An 18,689-nucleotide genomic window follows, 5' to 3' on the forward strand; every position below is an offset into this window, starting at 1 on the left:
GAAGAGTCCTGGTTGTTCCAAACTTCTTCCATTTAAAAATTATGGAGGCCACTGTGCTCTTGGGAACCTTCAATGCAGCAGAATTTTTTTGTGTAGGCTTCCCCAGATATGTGCCTCGACACAATCCTGTCTCTGAGCTCTGCAGGCAGTTCCTTCGACCTCATGGCTTGGTTTTTGCTCTGATATGCAGTCAGCTGTGAGACCTTATATGGACAGGTGTGTGCCTTTCCAAATCATGTCCAATCAATTGAATTTACCACAGGTGGGCTCCAATCAATGTGTAGAAATATCTCAAAGATGATCAAGAGAAATGAAAAGCACCTGAGCTAAATTTCAAGTATCATAGCAAAGGGTATGAATACTTATGTCAATGTGATATTTCAGTTTTTTTTCTTTTTAATAAATTTGCAAAACTTTCTAAAATCCTGTTTTCTCTTTGACATTATGGGGTATTGAGTGTAGATTGATGAGGGGAAAAATGAATTTAAATGATTTAAGCATAAGGCTGCAACATAACAAAATGTGAAAAAAGTGAAGGGGGCTGAATACTTTCTGAATGCACTGTATGTTGTCTTACGTAACCCTGACTGTATCTTGCAGCTCTGTCTTATTGCTCGTTTCTCAAAGAGTAATGTCTTCATCCAGCCTCAGGCCACATAATGACCTGCACTGAGAAATGCCCAAAATAACTGATGTGGTTTACCTTTAACCAATAGGGTGGGGACAGAGGGAATGGTTGGAGCCTATATCAATTAATTGACCATTGACCACTCCAGTCGATGCAGTATGCCAAAACAAAGATGAAAGAAACACGAAATGTCAGTTCAAATATTTATTAAGCTAGGGGGCCCGTTGGTCCATTGGACCAAATTTTAATTGGGGACTTTTGGATCTTCTGGGACTTTTGGGTCTTTGGGAACTTTTGAGTCATCAGGGTCATCTGGGTCTTTTTGGTCCTTGGAGACTTTTGGGTGATTTGGGTCATCGGGGACTTTTGGGTGATTTTGGTCCTCGGGGACTTTTGGGTGATTTGGGTCCTCGGGGACTTTTGGGTCAAGTGTTAAAGGGTCTGCCAAGGTCTAAGGGGTCTCAGCAGTCTAAAGGGTTAAAAGGCACATGTAATTAATTAATAAACATGAAAATGAAAAAGTATGAAACAAACAAACAAACAAACACACAAACAAACACACAAACACACCTCCATTTATAGTAGATTCAATTTGAGTGGATTCCTTGTTCAGGCTGTTTTATACTACGGCATAAGTTATGCGCCGACGTAGCGAATCTGGCGCCAATAAACCGTGACTCGAGAAGGTTTATTGATCACGTGGTTTTATTTTACCTTGACCCGCGACTAGAGGGATTGTGATCATGTGTCTCCTGTGCGGTGTGTAGCACTGGTACCTTCACTATTATTTTATTTTCATAAATGTAAAACTGAAAAACAAGGCATTTCCCAAGACATGATATTTCTGCTGATATTATTTGATCCCACATAACATTATCTATCTATAATTCCAGTAATCTCTGTACGTTTGTACGTCTGTACGTTTGTCTGTGACCGCTGTTTCTCGACAACTACCGGTCCGATATACTTGAAACTTGCCAGGTATATTGCTGGGGACCCGAGGATGTGCCTTTTCAAGGTTTGAAATTAATCGGACAAGTACTTACCGAGCTATGGCGATTTAGCCGTTCGCCGTTCGCTTTGCCGTTGCGAATGGACCAAACCATTCATGTAAATAGAGGGGGGGGGGTTCTGTGGTCGTTCGCTTTGGCTTTGCGAATGGACCAAACCATTCATGTAAATAGAGGGGGGGGGGGGGGTTCTGTGGTCGTTCGCTTTGGCTTTGCGAATGGACCAAACCATTCATGTAAATAGAGGGGGGGGGTTCTGTGGTCGTTGCGAATGGACCAAACCATTGTTTTTTTTTTGCAGTTTTTTTTTTTTTTGCAGTTTTTTTTTTTTTGCAAGGAACGGGCACCCACGTACGGGCACGTCCTAGCTTATATATAGTACGGGCATGCCCTAGTCTATCTATAATTCCAGTAATCTCTGTACGTCTGTACGTTTGTACGTCTGTTTGTCTGTGACCGCTGTTTCTCGACAACCACGGGTCCGATATACTTTTAACTTGCCAGGTATATTGCTGGGGACCCGAGGATGTGCCTTTTCAAGGTTTCATATTAATCGGACAATTACTTACCGAGCTATGTCCAAAAAACGATTCAACCAATCAGAGAGCAGCGAACGATCGCGTGTGCCGAACGTGGAGGACACACTCTGCCTCGGATGGCACATTTGAGAGCGTATTCATTTATTTCACGTTTGCAAACTATGTTGGCGTTAAACTATGTTTTAAAACTAATAAAACCGAATTTGCGATTCATTCGGTTTCCTGCGCGTTTGTGCACGCGATGGCGATTTCTTTACCAAACTCCGGAAGCCGTTCGCTTTGGACCAAACCATTGCATGTAAATAGAGGGGGGGGGATTGTCACCGTACTCGCAAGCCGTTCGCTTTGGACCAAACCATTTCATGTAAATAGAGGGGGGGGGATATAATTTTAGATATAGATATAGTACGGGCAATGCCCTAGTCACTAATAATGCCGACACTGAGGCAAATGTGTCTAGCAGCTCCACCCCCATCAAGCTGATTGACAGTCATAGCCACGCCTACCCCGGCCCCATTCTTTTACATAGGAATGTAGTTTTACGTACTTTTCGTGGAATCCTTTCAAGCTACGAGAATTATAATCCCAAAGGATGTTGCAGGAAGTAAAACTCTATCGAATGGTAGCAGAATCATTGCCATTGATAGAGGCAGCATGGAAATATGCCATCTGAAGAAGATTATTATTATTATTATTATTATTATTATTATGAACAAGAAGATGAATTCCCGGGTTTGACCGATCCCGTTTTTTCGCTTTATTTTGCTTTTGCCTTGGTCTGGAGAACTTAAAAGTGATCCCTACCTCGACAATCAACTGAACAGACCAGGTAGGCTCTCATATGTAGCCTAAGTGAGTTTTTAAAGAAGATAATCCAACTTTAGTTTTGTATGTAGCAGATGGGAGCGACATTTTTTTCCATGCCATCCGTACATAGAGAGTACTAGCGTACTCTCTGATATACTGGCGAGGTACCCGTGCTACGCGGTGGAGAGCCAAAAGCAAACAAACAATGCGGGAACGGTGTTGTGTCGTAAAGTATTCCAAGAATGAAGAATTCAGCAAGGTCCAACAGTTTTATTCAATCCAACATCGAACGCACGTCCCGTTGCCATTCTCTCCACGCTCCGTCCTCTACCCGGAACTCCTCCTCTTATTGGCCATGCCCCCTCTAGCGTACCTTCTATGCACATCACCACATGTCCCCCTTTCCTTAACCACATGCATACCATAACTCAGTGACCAACAATATATATATAGTTAACTAGAAGATGAAATGTAGTAATGCCACAGCATGTACTAATCATTAAACAAGTAATAATAGACGTGCAACAGTTTATCAGAGCTTCTTTTTCTTACTCTCTAAGAACTTTAGATTACATCATCATATAATCTCGTGTCCAGACTGGAGGTCTGCAAACTCTGGCATCCCGGGCGACCGGCACAGATTCTGATGTGTCTTGAGCTGGTGGTGAGGTGATGCCAGGAAGCAGTGGTTGCTCGGTATCGTCTCTTTCATTCCCTTGGCAGGCAGATGCTAAATGAGAAGCATTCCAGATCCGTCCATCGGACAGTTTGTACGTGTGAGATGCTCTTCGCTCCATAACTTGGAGAAGCACTGAAAATTTAGATTGTCCCTTTCGGAGGATGCCAGGTTTCCTCACTCGGACGAAGGAGCCACATTCAAAGTTCACATCCTTTGCCCCCTGCCGTTTGTCGGTGTACGCCTTTTGCTTGTTCTGCTTCTCTTGTACTGTGAGTGCTGTGTCTTTGCATGATGGAATTTGGCCTTTGGCATCTGTAACCCAGATACATGCAGCTTGGTGTGCATCTCTCTCCCATGAAGCTGTTCAGCAGGTGATCGCTGTGTTGTGGCATGTCGGGTATGTTTGAAGAAAGTCCGTTGTAAATGTTTTCCGGTCTTTCCCCTCGATGTTAGCAGTGAGCAAGCTTTCTTTTAAGCTTCGATTGAATCGTTCTATTTCTCCATTCGCTTGCGGATAGTAGACTGCTGACTTTCTGTGTGTAAGGTCTCTGTCTTTCAGAAAGGTTTCAAATTCCTGAGAGGTGAATTGTGAACCATTGTCGGATATCAACTCTTTTGGGTTACCTTCTCTGCTGAAGACAGATGACAGGAACTTGGTCACTGTAGTGGAAGTGACCTGGGAGGTGAAGGCAATTTCTGGCCATTTGCTAAAGCAATCGATGAGTGTGATAGCGAAACGACAGTCCAGTGGTGCAGAATCGGAGGGCCCCACTATGTCGATTGCCAGTTTCTCCCAAGCTGCGCCAGGATAAGGAACCGGCTGCAGTGGTGATGCGTGTGTCACAGCTGTCTTGTCGTGCTGCTGACAAGTAATTCAAGCTTTGATAGCGGACTCCACGTGCGCGTCCATTCCCGGCCACCAGTACAGGTCCCTTAACCGCTGCTTTGTCCTCACTATGCCCTGGTGAGTGTCATGCGCTAATTTGATGGAATGTGGTTGCAGTGCATCCGGGACAAGGAGGCGGTGAGTACCTCTCATCACGCAGTCCTCTTGTAATGACAGTTCACTTTGCAATCTAAAGTAAGGAAGGAGATCATGATCCAGGCCTTTTGACGTTTTCGGCCAGCGCTCTGGAAGCATTTCCCGCAGCTTTGCTTGAACAGGGCAGGAAATACAGGCAGTTTTGAATTATTCAGCTGTCACAGCAGTGAGGGTTGTGAGCGCGACAACCTCAACATCATCCTCCAGGCTTGGCTCTGAAGTAGGCAGTGGCAGGCAAGACAAGCAATCAGCTGTTGCATTTTCAGAGCCAGGCTTGTACTGAATGTCATAATTAAATGACAGAAGCCGTGCGGACCATCTGGCCACGCGCATTCCAGCTCTTCCCAATCCTTCTGTGGAAAGCAGTGTAGTGAGAGGACTGTGGTCAGTGCGTAATGTGAAATGTCTGCCCCAGAGATAAGTCCTCCACTTCTCTGTCGCCCACACGCATCCAAGTGCTTCCTTTTCCCCCGTGGGATATTTTCTTTCCGATTCAGTCAGCGTCCCGGCTGCAAATGCAATGGTTTTCTCTGTTTTGTCAGCATGGATTTGCGTCAGGACTGCTCCCAGACTATAATCAGAGGCATCAGTTGTCACTATGGTGTATAGCTCTGGATCAAAAAGAGTGAGAGCTGGACTACTGACAATTCGTTCTTTAACTGAGTCAAAACTTTGCTGTGCCTTGACTGACTAGGAGAAGGTGGATGGTCCCCGTAGTAATTCTCTCAGAGGTTCCACGACTGATGCATAGTTCGGGATGAATTTTGCATACCATGACGTGAGTCCGAGAAAAGAGCGCAAACTCTGCACGTCTTTCGGTGGGGGTCCTTGTGACACTGCAACAGCATGAGCAGGGTCAGGTTTAAGTGCTGCGTGTGACACCACATGTCCTAAAAATGACAACTCCGTCTGTCTGAAGTAGCATTTTGAAAGGTTCAGTTTCAGCCCAGCTGCATCGATACGTTGTAGTACCTCTCTGAGGTTTTTATCATGTGCTTCGGGAGTCCCTCCGAAAATGATTACATCGTCTAGGTAACACCGAGCTCCAGGCTGGTTTTTTTAAATGGCAGACATCATCTTCTGGAAACAACTGTTTGCTGAAGCGAGCCCGTAAGGGATTCGCTTGTAGCGAAACAGTCCCTCATGCGTAATGAAGGCAGTGAGGTCCTGGCTGTGCTCAGGCAATACAACCTGGTGGTACGCACTTTGCAGATCCAGTGTGGAGAAAAGTGTGCTGTCTCGCAACACGGCAAACACCTCCTCCATATGCGGAAGAGGATATCCGTCAATCATCACCGATTTATTTGGTTCTCTTAAATCCACACACAGACGAATCCCTCCGTTTTTCTTAATTGTCACTACAATTGGTGAAACCCACTCTGAAGATTCAATTGGCTCAATTACATCCAATTTAACGAGCTTTTTCAACTCCTGAGAAACAGCATCTCTCACAGAAAAGGCAAGCAGCGCAGCTCACATTGGGTCGTATTTTAACGAGATGAATAAACCCCTTTGCACAGCCCAGGGTGTCCTCCTTGCTGTCACCTGTAACATTTGCGACTGGAGTTCGATTTGCCCTGTTTTGGGTGGTAGGGGTGATGCTAACTTTCAGCAATTGCATGTCGAGTGCAGCAACCAGGTCTCTGCCCAGAATGACAGTGCCGCTCCACACTATGTAGAATTCAGCAGGTGCACAGTGATTCTCGAAAGTCACATCAGCACGCAGGCAACCACGCACAGGAATCGGATTTCTCAAGTAGCTAACCAGGTGTAGTTTTGGCTCAGTCAGTGACACATTATTGAAACATTGCCTGTAGACAGTATCAGGAAGTATCGATACTGCCGAGCCTGTATCTAACATTAGTTCAATGTCCATGGCCTCTACCCCGGCAGCAGTAACATGTACAGTGCACATTATCTGATCAGCATCTCGAGTTCTATTGTCTACACTCAACACATTCACGTCCGGTACAATCACTTTGTGAACGTGTTTTGAGCTCCGGCATACTTTAGCAAAATGTCCTCCCTTTTTGCAGCTGTTGCACTGTGCATCCTTTGCTGGGCATCCATAGTAATTAGCTGTGTCGTTTACAGAACCGCATCTATAACACATCTTCCCTTGAGCCGGTTGAGATCGCTGATCTGAAATGCCTCTCCCAGCGAGTCGAAAGGGTCTTTTGCTGCTCTGCGAATCCTGTGTCTGCACAGGGTGTATGGCCTGTATGGCGCTAGCAGCCCGTTGGCCTATGATCTTGGCCTCCGCCATTGCCGACCCAGTCTGTCTAGCGATGGTTATAGCTTTCTGTAATGTCAGTCCCGTTTCTAGCAGTAACCGCTCTCTAATGCGAGGTGAATTTGTTTTCTCGAACAGCTGGTCCCGGATCATTTCGTCTGCCAGCTCTCCAAACTCACATGTGACGACCATCTCCCTTAATGAAGCGATGTATTGCGACGTAGATTCGCCGTTTTCCTGACCACGTTGCCAAAATTTATATCGTTCTGCCACGACATTAACTCTTGGGACAAAACAATTCCTCAAGGCCGCAAGTGTAGTCTCATAGCTATTATCAGCTACTGTTAATGTATAGAAGAGTCTCTGACCTTCGGTGCCCAAGCAATGTATCAAAAGTGGGCGCTTTCTCGCATCAGCAAGTGTAGTCTCATAGCTATTATCAGCTACTGTTAATGTATAGAAGAGTCTCTGACCTTCGGTGCCCAAGCAATGTATCAAAAGTGCGCACTTTCTCGCATCAGCAAGTGTAGTCTCATAGCCGGCGAAGCCGGTGTTGTCAATGAACGCGTACGTATTACGTTGAAAAAACAGATCATGCTGGATCCCTTGGCTTGAGAATTTCGAAGCTTTGACGCACCAAATCACTCAATGGAGGCCGCCATCTTGCGGTTTCGGAAGTATGCATAACAAATTTGAAAAAGTTCCATTGGAGTTTGTTTCACCCGTCTGTTTGATTCACAATCTTATGCACATCTAATTTGTAATTAAAATACTTTAAGACCAACCTCGGCCCGCTCGGGCCTGGTTATCTTAAACGAAAATCGTCACCAAACACCGGAACCAATGAGATTCGAGCATTTGAAAAAATATTTAAAAAACCAAATCACTCAATGGAGGCCGCCATCTTCCGGATGTGGAAGTATGCATAACAAAATTGCGAAAAAGTTCAATAGGAGTTTGTTTCACCCGTCTTTGTTTGATTCACAATCCTATGCACATCTAATTTGTAATTAAAATACTTTAAGAGCAACCTCGTTATCTTCAACGAAAATCGTCACCAAACACCGGAACCAATGAGATTCGAGCATTTGAAAAAATACTTCAAAAAAGCTTATGACGCGTTTCGGAGGCTGAAAACGGCGTCAAATATTCTAAAATTGACGAAGAATTATTTTTTAGAAATCTCGCGGCCGTAGGGGATAGTTTTTCACGGCCAGAAATATCCGAAGTTGAGACGGAATTCACCGAATTAATCAAGAAGTAAATTTTATCAATTTTAATCTCATCCAGAATGCAAATGGTGTCATTTTAGGTCTGAATTTGCGAAATTTTGTGAGCTGACCAATCAGCGATCAGCTTAGGTCAGCCAATCAGCGCCATCGACACGGTTTGATTAACGACAGTCACACAATGCCGTTGAAACGGCGCTATCGTCCGATCTGTCGGCACTGATCTTACTGCAAGCTAACTTCTTCTGGTGGAGGAAGCCGCAGTGCCCGGAGAGAACCAGTCCTGACGGCGACTGAAGTTAGAAGACGACACACATACTGTGAAAACGTATGTTAAGCCCAGTTAAAATTTCTTAAAATAGGCGCTAAGCTAGCACAACGTATAGTTACTTCCTTAAGCTTCTTGTGACATTTATTGTATGTAGGTATTGGGGAGGACTGTCTGCTCTTCTCTTTTACCAAGTCTTAGCAGGTACGGTACCTACTACACCTACCTACTACCAACTACCTAACCTACTGATGCCATCGTGATGGGTAAAATAGTGGCAAGAGGCTTTGGCTTCGCCGGCTCATTGCGGCTTTGCAGTCGGGTCCTAGTAGGTATTAGTATTATCAGCTACTGTTAATGTATAGTATAGAAGAGTCTCTGACCTTCGGTGCCGAAGCAATGTATCAAAAGTGCGCGCTTTCTCGCATCAGCAAGTGCAGTCTCCTGTATCGCCAGCACGTGGTTTTCAAAGACACGAGTCCAGGCCATAAAAGGCATCGAAGGCTCATCCGGGTTTTGCAGAAAGGTGTCGGTGGATTCAAGTTCAATCCCATTCTCGTCGACAGTTTGTTGTGTCGTAAAGTATTCCAAGAATGAAGAATTCAGCAAGGTCCACCAGTTTTATTCAATCCAACATCGGCCGCACGTCCCGTTGCCATTCTCTCCACGCTCCGTACTCTACCCGGAACTCCTCCTCTTATTGCTATTGGCCACGCCCCCTCTAGCATACCTCCGATGCACATCACCACAAACGGTGAATGCTAAACCATGAAACGAATAAATTCCACATTCCTGTGCCACCTTCAGTCACACGTCACACATGGACAGCAGGTTCGTGAAGGACTTCCGCGAATAACGTACCCGTTTGAATGATTCTACACCCAGTCAATGGCGAATCTGCATATGGTGATCCGCGAATTTCCCGCATAGAAAGTGGAAACCGTCACGGCATTTAGTCTTTCACTTGAAGTCAATATATTTTCATTCCAAACAGCATAACTCCAATCACAAATTAAACAGCATTAATATAAAAAAATAAACTTTTACCAACATCGTGGCATAAATAAATATTTAAATATGTGCTGACGTAACATCCGGATGTGGAGAACTTCCGTACGTTGGAAATTCTAAATCGCAATTGTATTCGCTCAATTCCAAACGTCATTCCAATTATAAATTGATGCTTTTAACAAAAAAAATACAGTATCCAATGACGATTGTATTGAGATATCAAACCAGCTCATGATCGTGATGTGTTCACTTCCGGATTCGATGACCACTGCACAGCACAGACACCGACCTTTCAATTTCATTGACTCCTGTTCTAATAGGTTGTGTTGCGAAATGTTGTTCATTTTTTAAGTAAACATTGACTGTCATATTGTACATTTCGCTAAATGCCTTCATGTCCAAGTTACATGGAAATACGCCAAGTCGCCCCATGTATGCCCGATATGTTGTAACTACACACTGGTATTCCATTTGGGCCACATGGATCAACCATTCCCGCAATGAACCCGGAGAACCGGTCTCAGAATTTTCATGCAAATAGTCAGGGATCCACAGGCTCAAAAGCTCAATAAAATGGGTATGCATATAGTCAGGGATCCACAGGCTCAATAAAATGGGTATGCATATAGTCAGGGATCCACAGGCTCAAAAGCTCAATAAAATGGGTATGCATATAGTCAGGGATCCACAGGCTCAAAAGCTCAATAAAATGGGTATGCATATAGTCAGGGATCCACAGGCTCAAAAGCTCAATAAAATGGGTATGCATATAGTCAGGGATCCACAGGCTCAAAAGCTCAATAAAATGGGTATGCATATAGTCAGAGATCCACAGGCTCAAAAGCTCAATAAAATGGGTATGCATATAGTCAGGGATCCACAGGCTCAAAGGCTCAATAAAATGGGTATGCATATAGTCAGGGATCCACAGGCTCAAAAGCTCAATAAAATGGGTATGCATATAGTCAGGGATCCACAGGCTCAAAAGCTCAATAAAATGGGTATGCATATAGTCAGGGATCCACAGGCTCAAAAGCTCAATAAAATGGGTATGTGTGGCAGACACGATGGCTCGCTGCCGCGGTGACATTATTCTGCGCACCAAGAGGGTGTCGGCCACGCCCGAGGGGTAGGCGTGGCCTCGGAATATACACGGGGCGCGCAGCCCCGAGCACCTCAGTGCTACAGTTTGAGCTATTGAATAAAGACTCTTTGACCTTACGCTTTGTGGCTTACCTTCATTGGCAAACAAGTTGCATGCGTAGCATCACGGTACATTGGTGACCCCTTTTTGGTTCAGCCGTCGCTGACCACAGAACGCGCCATGGCCAACAACGCAGTAGCGGTGAAGCTCCCTGAGTTTTGGGAAGCTCAGGCCGAAGTATGGTTCGTGCAAGCCGAGGCACAGTTCCGACTTCGAGGCGTAACGGCGGATGAGACGCGCTATTACCACGTCATCGCCGCCCTCGGGCCCGGCACAGCCGGCCGACCACAGGTACGAGGCGCTCAAGCGTCTGCTCATCGCCATGTTCGGCCTCACGGAGTGCGAGCGGGCCGACCGCCTCCTGGACCTTCCTGAACTCAGCGACACACGACCATCGGTCCGGATGGACGACATGCTTTCGCTGCTGGGTGACAAAGCCCCAGATTTTTTATTCCGGGCGCTCTTTCTACGCCAGCTACGGGCACAGGTACGCCTCACGTTGGCAGGTTCCAAAATAAAGGAACCCCGCGCTCTGGCCGTCGAGGCCGACAAGTTTTTCGCGGCTTGTGACACGCGGGCGAGAGTCGGTGCGGCCGTCGCGGATCCCGAGGCTGATGCTGCTGCACACCTCGTGGATCCCGAGGCTGATGCCGACACACAGCGCGTGGCCGCCGCCACGCCCCGCCCACCACCACCTTGAAAACCACGGCCTCCGCCTCCACCGCAAACCTGGTGCCGTTTCCACGCCAGGTTTGGCCACAAGCTAGGAATTGTTGCCTGCCGTGCTCGTTTGGCAAGTCGGGAACCTACCAAGCCGGCGCTCGGTAGCGGCCCTGAGCATCGGCCATTCCGGCAGCCTCCTTTTTGTCACGGACACCTTGTCCGGGCGTCGCTTCCTCTGCGACACAGGCGCACAGGTGAGCGTTATCCCCGCCTCCACGTCCGACAAGCGAGCCACGGGCTGGGGCCCCGCGTTGCTTGCAGCCAACGGTACACCCATACACACATTCAGGAAGCGCTGCCTCTCCCTGCGGTTCGGAGGGCAACGCTTTCAATGGACGTTCGTAACCGCCAGCGTGCCCATGGCATTGCTCGGTGCGGACTTCCTATGTGCAAATGGGTTGTTGGTAGACGTGAAGAACAGATGCCTCGTCCAGGCCGAAATGTTCAGCTCGCTTGCTTGCACGCTGAGCAGTTCGTTGGGCAGCTCCCTGAGCGGCTCACCGAGCGGCTCGCCAAGCGGCTTGCTGAGCGGTTCGGTCCCAGCGAGGTTGGTCTGTACGCTCCCGGCAGCGGACGAGTTCACCCACCTCCTCGCCAGCTTCCCGGCCCTCACGCGGCCCACCTTCTCGGCGGTGGCCGTCAAGCACGGGGTGGAACATCACATCCCCACCGTCGGGCCACCGGTCTACGCCCGGGCACGCCGCCTCAAGCCGACAAAGCTCGCGGTGGCGAAGGCGGAGTTCGCTACGCTGGAGCGGCTGGGCATCGTACGGCGCTCCAAGAGCGCTTGGGCGTCGCCACTGCACATCGTGCCGAAGCCCGGCGGGGGATGGCGGCCGTGCGGAGACGACCGCCGCCTCAACGATGCCACCACCCCCGACCGCTACCCGGTCCCTCACATTCAGGACTTTTCCGCCCGGTTGGCGAAAATGTCCTTCTTTTCTAAGGTGGACCTCATCCACGGATACCACCAGGTCCCCGTCAGGCCGGAGGACATACCGAAGACGGCCGTCATTACACCATTCGACCTCTTCGAGTTTCTTCGGATGCCCTTCGGGTTGAAGAATGCGGCTCAGGCGTTCCAACGGTTGATGGACAGCGTCTTGCGCGACTTGGATTGCGTTTACGTCTACCTGGACGACATCCTCGTCGCAAGCGCGTCCCGCGAAGAGCACCTCCGCCACCTCCGCACGCTCTTCGAACGCCTGGGCCAGCATGGCCTGATCGTAAACCCCGCCAAGTGCCGGTTCGGCATCGCCGAAATCGACTTTTTGGGGCACCGCGTCACCAGGCACGGGGCCACCCCCTTACCGGCAAAGGTGGAGGCGGTCAAGGGGTTTCCGCGCCCCCGCACGATCAGGGGGCTCCAGGAGTTCCTGGGAATGGTAAACTTTTACCACCGTTTCCTGCCCCGCGTCGCCCAGCTCCTGCGCCCCCTGTACGAGGCCCTCCGGGGGAAGCCGGGCAAAGGTGACGTTGTTTGGACCGAGCAGATGGACGCGGCGTTCGCGGGCACGAAGCTCGCCTTGGCTAACGCCACCATGCTCGCTCACCCGGCGCTCGATGCACCGATCGCCCTCACCACCGACGCGTCGGACTACGTGGTGGGCGCGGTGCACGAGCAATGGGTGCGTGGTGCTTAGCAACCGCTGGCGTTTTTCAGCCGGCAGCTTCGCCCGCATGAACGCCGGTACAGCACCTTCGACCGCGAGTTGCTCGGGCTCCACCTGGCGGTCCGGCATTTCCGCCATCTGCTCGAGGGCCATTCGTTCATGGCCTTCGTCGACCACAAGCCCCTGGTCTTCGCGATGGCCAAGGTCGCCGAGCCATGGTCGGCCCGGCAGCAGCGTCACCTTTCGGCCGTGTCCGAATACACGACGGACATCCGGCACGTCGCGTCGGACCAGACCGCCGACCCCGACGTCCAGGCCTTGCGGACCGCCGTCACGGGCCTCCGCGTCACCGAGGCGCCGTTCGACGGCGCGGGCACGGCCCACTTGTGCGACGTCTCCCTCGGGCGGCCTCGCCCCATCGTGCCCGCGGGCTGGCAGCGCCGGGTTTTTGACGCCATCCACGGCCTGTCCCACCTGGGCACGAAGGCCTCCCAGAGGTTGGTCGCCGACAAGTTCGTCTGGCATGGCCTCCGGAAGGCCGTCCGTGATTGGACCAGGACGTGCCTCGCGTGCCAGCGCGCAAAGGTGCACCGCCACACCCAGGCCCCTTTGGCCCCGTTCACGGTGCCCGAACGTCGGTTCGACCACGTTCACGTGGACTTGGTGGGACCTCTGCCCCCCTCGCGGGGTTTCACCCACGTCCTCACCATGGTGGACCGCACCACCCGGTGGCCGGAGGTCGTGCCTTTGGTGGCGACGACGGCGGCGGACGTCGCGCAGGCATTCATCGCCACCTGGGTTGCCCGGTTCGGCGCCCCCTCGGACATCTCGTCCGACCGCGGCCCCCAGTTCACCTCGGAGCTCTGGGGGGCGGTCGCGCGGGGGCTCGGCGTCCAGCTGCACCGCACCACGGCCTACCACCCCCAGGCCAACGGCCTGTGCGAGGGCTTCCACCGCTCCTTGAAGGCCGTGCTCCGGGCCACCCTCCGCGATGGCGGCTGGGTCGACAGGCTCCCTTGGGTCCTGCTGGGCCTCCGGACGGTGCCCAAGGACGACCTGCGCGCATCCGCGGCGGAGTTGGTCTTCGGACAACCACTGCGGGTGCCGGGCGAGTTCCTCCCCGACTCCACGGCACCATGGTCCGCGGCGCAGCAGCGCTCCGCACTGCAGGAGACCGCCCGGAGGTTCGCCCCAGTGCCGACGGCGCACCACGGGTGCCCGCCAATGCACGTCGCCCAGGAGCTTCGCACGGCGGAGTACGTTTTCGTCCGCCACGACGCCCACCGGACACCGCTGCGGCCCCGTACGACGGGCCCTTCCGCGTGCTGGAGACCGGGGCGAAACACTTCACCCTCGACATCGGCGGTACTCCTGACCGCGTTTCCATGGACCGCCTCAAGCCGGCCCACCTCGACATGGACCACCCCCCGCCAGTGGCTCGGCCCCCCGGCGGGCAGACCTCTGGCACCGCCCGGCCCCGCCGGCACGCCCCCCCCCCCCCCCCCCCTCGGTCCTGCACCCATCCCAGGTGCCGCCGGAGGCATCCCGGATGACATCCCGGCATCCCAGACGCCGCCAGCCGACAGAGGGCGCTTCGGCCGGGTCATCCGTTTGCCCCGCAAACTGGCCCTTCAGGTGCGCGGGAATTCTGGGGGGGCGCGTGTGGCGGACACGATGGCTCATTGGCGCGGTGACATCATTCCGCGCACCAAGAGGGTGTCGGCCACGCCTGAAGGGTAGGCGTGGCCTCGGGATATACACGGGGCGCGTAGCCCCGAGCACCTCAGTGCTACAGTTTGAGCTATTGAATAAAGACTCTTTGACCTTACGCGTTGTGGCTTACCTTCATTGGCAAACAAGTTGCGTGCGTAGCACCACACTGTCATATTGTACATTTCGCTAAATGCCTTCATGTCCAAGTTACATGGAAATACGCCAAGTCGCCCCATGTATGCCCGATATCTTGTAACTACACACTGGTATTCCATTTGGGCCACATGGATCAACCATTCCCGCAATGAACCCAGAGAACCGGTCTCAGAATTTTCATGCAAATAGTCAGGGATCCACAGGCTCAGAAGCTCAATAAAATGGGTATGCATATAGTCAGTGATGCACAGGCTCAAAAGCTCAATAAAATGGGTATGCATATCGTCAGGGATCCACAGGCTCAAAAGCTCAATAAAATGGGTATGCATATAGTCAGGGATCCACAGGCTCAAAAGCTCAATAAAATGTGTATGTATATAGTCAGGGATCCACAGGCTCAAAAGCTCAATAAAATGGGTATGCATATAGTCAGGGATCCACAGGCTCAAAAGCTCAATAAAATGGGTATGCATATAGTCAGGGATCCACAGGCTCAAAAGCTCAATAAAATGGGTATGCATATAGTCAGGGATCCACAGGCTCAAAAGCTCAATAAAATGGGTATGCAAATAGTCAGGGATCCACAGGCTCAAAAGCTCAATAAAATGGGTTGGACCTGACATGGCATGCTATACTTTTTGTTTGTGTTTTTCTATTAATTTGGACATTAAGGTCCGCTGAATGAGAGGTCTGCTCTGCCGGAAACCTTGCGAAAAAAAATTCTGGCCATTTTTGTATATGCAGCCTTTATTTTTTGACCGAAAAATGCGAAAGACGTTTTTTTTCTTAAAATCCTCAGTGGGTTGTGTAGGCTGTCAATAAATGCATCCCAGATACACAGAACACATGTTGACATCAAATTGGGAAATACACTTACAAAACCTTTCCAAATGATTTAGAATCATTTTTATGCAAAAGCGCCCCCGATTTTTTTTGCATTTTTTCATTATTTTCATCTTTACTTCATTAGTCATCAACTAGGCCCTGAGTTTTGACATCAGCCAATGTGTCATTCTTTTCACCAAACATTATAGTCATTCCACAGTAAACATTCTGAAAATCAAACCAAAATCAATGGATCTGTGGTGATTTTATTACCCTTACGCTAAAAAATCCTAGAGACATACCGTATATTTAGCATCATGGTAGTTTATGTCCATTTTATGAAACATCCTGGCCAAGGCATCTTTTTAATTTTAACAGAACCCTGTGCCCCCAAAGAAAATACTTGTAACACAAGAAATACAAAACAGCAAAATGATTTTTTTAAACAAAATGTACACAGGGTGACAAGCCAACAAAACAATGGTCGTTACGCAGCTGAATTTGGATAGATTAGTGACCAGTATGTAGAAAAAATGAAATTAAACTTTAACTGAACAGAATAATTGAACGTAACAAAAAAAAAAATTACTGACAACAACGTCTGTAATATCACATGAAATTAACATTGCACTGAACAAAATAACTTATAATGTGTAATGCATGTCACCGTCTTCGAGTGCGAGTTCAATCCTTGAACATTTGTTGGGATCCCCGGCGCAGAGACGTGCGATGACATTGGCTCTCGCACAGGAGCATCCTCGGGCACACATGCTTTTCTTGCAGTGACGATATTTGGTGTGTTTGAATTCTGCAGGTTTTGCCTCCTTCAGCATCATGGCTGCCACCAACTTACCATTGACAAGCTCTCTGCCAAAGTCAGTGGCAGCAGGGTAGGTTGGCTGAAACATGTGTGCTCGCTTGCACACAGCCAACTGATGCAGGGCTCGGCGAAGGTGTAACTGGAAGGCATCTTCGGTAGGTGGAAGGCAACGCATGTCTCCTTTGATGTTACCAAAGAGATGGGCTCGCAGTGCATCCAAATTACCACCGAAGTCACTCCTCTCATACCGTGACACCATGTATCGCCTAGCTGCTGTCACAACATCTTCCTGAACATCCAGGCTTTCTTCAGGGTCACCGTATCTGCACAGGGGTAGAAGGTCTGCCAGGTGATCAACGGCAGTTTTGTAGGCACGCATTTTTCCTCTTATGTAGAGATAGCTCACTGTGTCACATCCAGTCAGTATGTAGGTGCTGAGGAGCATGGATGTAAGATCTGCAGCTTCAACATCATACTTCACTGCCAGGGCTTCGGCGATTGCATGAGCAGGTAGGTAGATATCCATCTTCTTCACCCACAGCTCCTGCAGGCCATCCAGGTGTGTGATGTAGTATATGCACATCATGATCACGTCTGTGTCAGTAGCCACCACTACAGCCCGTTTGTGGTGCAGATGTTGTACTGAGTATGCAATGTGGGCAAACATCCTGGTATCTGCCTCCTCATGCTTCTCACAGGACAGTTCTGGAAGCTCCACTCATGACTGAAGACCTCCACCTTCTTGTCTTCATCCAAGTCCTGCACAAAGTACAGGTTTCGGACAACTGCACTCTCTTCCTCGTAGACCTTCTTGGCTTTGAGTGCCATGGACAGTGACTTTTTTGGCTTTGCTGCAAATGTGGCAAGTTTTATTGGGGCTATTTTCTCACTGTTTGTTTTTCTTGCTGCAGCCAGTGCCTCCAGTCCTTTTTCATGGGCGCTCACCAAGTCTGCAGATGCAGCTTTGTGGCCTGTTGAGAGGTTCATCAGCTCATGTTCTTCACATATGAATGGATTGATCATCTGGTTGTTGATGACATCTGTTATTTTCCTAACACTTTCAGCCTCCATTGTGCCTTGGCTGTTGCAGTCCTCTTGGTGTCATCCATATCCAGGTGTGCCACAGCCTTTGACTGCTCTGACACTGCTGTCAGAACTGGAAGAGTTCGCAAGTATTTCTCCATGGCCGCTGGCTGCTGACTGATGCCAGTGAAGAGTTTTGTCTTGGTATCACAGTTGTAGGTTTTCTCGAGTGCCATGTCTGTCCAGACACCATTGAAACGACCTTCTGTTTGACGTACAGTGAACTGCCCATCCTTGAATTCCCTATGGATGTTCGGAGCCAGTGTAGGTAGGCTTCTCATTGCTTCTAGGTAGTGGGGCAGGCAGGATACATACTTGTAGTGGCCAGCAGCTACAAGGTATGGTAACATCTTTTCTACTTCAGCCAGGTGTTCCTCCCACAGGCCTGCACGCTCAGCGTGGATGAACCGTTTCAGAATCATCACCGTGTCCATGTACATTAGCTATAGCTTTGTGGTAGGTGACGTACATACTTCATCAAACTCAGCCATCAAACGTGACAGCTTTTTCAGTTGGTCGGTTGCATCAGCACATGCAGAAGATGCCTTCTCTACATCCTTTTCTGACAGGGCATCTAGGAGTAGCTGGACATTGATGGCAAGCACAGACATGCACTCCAGGTCCTTCTCTTCAATGATCAACCATCTGGCAAATGCTTCCCAGTGTAGGGCGAACATGGCTGCATGCACCATAGTGTGGGCACGCAGCATTGCTTAGTAGTCTTTCCCACAGATGATCTTGTTTGCTGTTCCATGGAGACAGACATCAGCTTCTACCATGATGTCTTCGATTCCAGTGGCCTGCATCAAATGCCCAATTGCTCCCAGGAAATTTTGAGCAATATGGAAGCCACCCATGCGCAAGATAAGTTTGGCATACTTCTGGGGGTTCTTCTTTTGCAGACCCAGAACCACTTCATAGATTGCTTGGTCGCATGTGATGATGGTGAACTCTTGGCCCTGTTTTCTTGACACATCCATGCAGTACTGAACTGACTGTTCAACCACATCTGGGTCCATTGGCTACAAATTTTTTTCGCAAAGTTTCCGGCAGAGCAGACCTCTCATTCAGCGGACCTTACTGTCCAAATTAATAGAAAAAACACA

The 18,689-nt window shown here is 49.5% G+C and overlaps 1 protein-coding gene across 3 annotated transcripts in view; it reads right to left on the reverse strand.

The window, feature by feature from the left end:
• The window catches only part of GLRA2 (glycine receptor alpha 2), a 308,566-nt gene that overhangs the window by 239,301 nt on the left and 50,576 nt on the right, over positions 1–18,689 (reverse strand). For 2 of the 3 annotated variants that reach the window (XM_078768142.1, XM_078768144.1), the window contains exon 1: positions 8,819–9,115. The exons of the other annotated variant lie outside the window; for it this stretch is intronic. The gene's annotated coding sequence lies outside the window, so the exon portion shown is untranslated. Of the gene's footprint in view, positions 1–8,818; positions 9,116–18,689 lie in introns of those variants that run through there. 3 annotated transcript variants of the gene reach the window in all.

Source organism: Myxine glutinosa, chromosome 14, assembly GCF_964187855.1.
Source record: "Myxine glutinosa chromosome 14, kmMyxGlut1.1, whole genome shotgun sequence".
In the NCBI taxonomy this organism is placed as follows: Eukaryota; Metazoa; Chordata; class Myxini; order Myxiniformes; family Myxinidae; genus Myxine; species Myxine glutinosa.